Raw genomic sequence first — 2,741 nt, 5'->3', positions numbered from 1 at the left:
TATTTCCTATTAAACGAACCCTCTTCCGATCATCTAGGATCAATGGTCTGATGTGATCACCCATGGGGAAAACAAACAAATCAACACCTATCTGTGACCTTGTTTTCGACCAAAAAATTCGAAATTCCTCATGTTTATATATGAGGGATTGAACCTCTAAAGTAGGGTTCTCTGATAAGCTATATTTTATAGCGTAAATTAAAGCAGGCTATATTTTGAATAAATAAAACAAAAATTACATGTGCTGCTGCGGAAAATGTCGTCTTACACACTTACGTATAACATATTTTATTATGGGTTTGACTTTTGAGACGTTTCTGTCTCAAATTGCAACATAGTGCGCGCTCAAAGGAAGAAACCTATTTAATGTGTAGAGGCGTCCCCGCGAACGCAGTCCCCCACTACCATAAAATTACGCTGTTGAGCTACCCCCATTTGGGGTAATCACAGGGGTCAGCCAATCCGAACTGCAGTGGAAAGGCCTCACCCTGTGAGCGCCTCCTTCATGAACAAGGTAGCTCTCTAGCCAGGTAAGTAGGAATTTTTCAGAGTCAAACATTTTACTAATGTCTTTCGACATAAATCCGGTTGCTTTGAATGCCACTCAGAAACTTTAATTTATTAAACAGATGTAGCTTTACAATACTTTTTTCACAGCAGTGAATCAAGTCTCTGAATTATTTTTGAAAATAGGAATGCCCCATTTCATTTTCATATGCACGCCTCTAGATCGTTTAAATGCAAGTTTACCTTATTGAGAAAAGAAAATCAGGGGTTTCTCACTCTCTTATCAATTTGACTGAAAAGTCGAAACTTTAATTTCTGAGAACCTAGTGACAGTTCTACTGACTTTGCCAATTATTTTCTCTCTAACAATCATAGGGGGGCTCTATTCATTGCTACTATCAACAACTCACTGCAGAGCCAAGCCGCCTGAGGCCAAAAAAAGTCGCTTCGGCCATTTTATCGAATATTGGTCTTCTCCCTCTGGAGGCAAAATAGACTTGTGTAAAATTTAGGACGGTTCTGGAGGAAGGCCTGCAAAAGAAAAAAGGGCCAGTCCTGACCACATACATTCCTTGCGCCAAAATATGTTGTAGAATGTATTTCAGTCATTTCAGACCGAGGAATCATTAGTTTAGCTGTTAGAATACAATAATTCAGACTCCCCGAATGTATCAACGAATATAAAACTTTGAGGTGGTAAATCACAAGGATTTTGTGTTATATTTGCATTTAGGCTCCAGGTTTCTCCTTCCTCAGAGACCCGTTTCTTGGTCTCCCTTCACATGGAGAATCGCCTGTTGATTCTCTTTTCTCTTCACACAGAGAATCGTCTCTTGAATCGTGTTCTCCCGCCAGACTGAGTATTGTATCTAGAAACCAATGGAATCCCCAAATGAAAGGATTTGCCCCTGTAAGATCTCAAAACTCCTCATTTTAGAGGAATCCCCTAAACTGGAATGGAAATACGGTTCCTAGACGAGGGAGGAATGAGGGCCCTAAGAGATTCGGGACTCAAGAGCGCCTAGGACTTGGCACACTATTGCACCAAACCAAGAGTGCCTTGGAGCATCCCTTACCCGCTGAAAAGTAGCTTCCCTGGATGTCACCTGCAAAAGATAACAACAAACATCTAGCCAGCCACTTTTTCAACTGAAGTGCTTTAGGCAACTAGGCGACTAACAATAGTAATCACGTTTACTTCGCTGTAAGTATAGCTTATTTAGACACCTTTGGAAGTCTTGCCATATTTCACAATTACAGTTCCTTTTTACTATTTGCCCATAAGTTCACAATTTGTTTTATATTTTTGAAAAGATTGGATTTTTGTTCATAAATGACTTCAATTATCTTGCATTTTCCAGGGTTACTTGTCTGACAACCCAAATATCTTGATAAGTAAGATAATATATGAATAATATCTAGATAAGTAATCTTGAAACATTAAAACATACAACAATAGTGTAGACTAGTCTGCCTTTCAGCATTCAAAAATTTGTTAAGACTCATCAAGTGCCCCTCCCCACTGCAATCTTTAGTAAGAGGCGAAAGATTAACTCGATATGAGGAGAGGTCAAAGCTATGAAAATTGCTAAGATTGACTTGGGTATATAAAAATAAATCCTAGTAAATCCTCGTGTTTTTTTTTAACAAGGTTCGAAAGCAATAAGAAATTCAATGTTCAATCAAGTAAATACGGGCCAAAAAATCATATGTTGCGAAAACATATTCAATGAACAGCAATTCATGGGCAACTTTAATGACATACTACTAAAACTACATCTGCAGAAATTAACATAAATATTCAGTAATCAGGCCCAAAGATAATTGTAATGTAGCTGAATGGTCGATAAATTGCTGTAGCCAAAGGGCCCCCCTATTAAAATATTCCAAGAAGCTTAGCGGTAGAGAAGAAATTCTTAGTCTGATATGTTGCCAACGCAATTGACTTGATGAAATGTTTGGTGACCAAGGGCATTTCACTTTTTAAGACTAGCCTTTGTGACTTAATTTAAATTTCAGCAATTTGATTCGATTCCTAGTTAAATTTAAAAATCAGTATGTGATAATTACGGAGTATTTTCAAAAACAAAATGCATCAGGAATTCAATCAGTTTAGAAGGTTTGTTCAACTTCAAATCGAAAGTTCTGGTTCGCTTTTTAAGGCTCAAGAGTGGCAACTACCCTCCCTACTTTATGTCATTTTCCCCCTAATGCTTCCAATCAAAATTCAATCA

The 2,741-nt window shown here is 37.8% G+C and overlaps 2 non-coding genes across 2 annotated transcripts; both read right to left on the bottom strand.

The window, feature by feature from the left end:
- Nucleotides 1-373: 373 nt before the first annotated feature.
- Nucleotides 374-538, bottom strand: LOC136042453 (U1 spliceosomal RNA). Its single transcript, XR_010621310.1, has one exon. It is a non-coding gene; the product is annotated as a U1 spliceosomal RNA (small nuclear RNA).
- A 1,436-nt stretch (nt 539-1,974) lies between these two features.
- Nucleotides 1,975-2,086, bottom strand: LOC136042456 (U5 spliceosomal RNA). Its single transcript, XR_010621313.1, has one exon. It is a non-coding gene; the product is annotated as a U5 spliceosomal RNA (small nuclear RNA).
- Between the last annotated feature and the right edge of the window lie 655 nt (nt 2,087-2,741).

This window comes from Artemia franciscana, unplaced genomic scaffold (assembly GCF_032884065.1).
Source record: "Artemia franciscana unplaced genomic scaffold, ASM3288406v1 Scaffold_1304, whole genome shotgun sequence".
In the NCBI taxonomy this organism is placed as follows: Eukaryota; Metazoa; Arthropoda; class Branchiopoda; order Anostraca; family Artemiidae; genus Artemia; species Artemia franciscana.
Note: the sequence above shows the minus strand (reverse complement) of the source record. Positions and strands in the feature narration are given on the sequence as shown.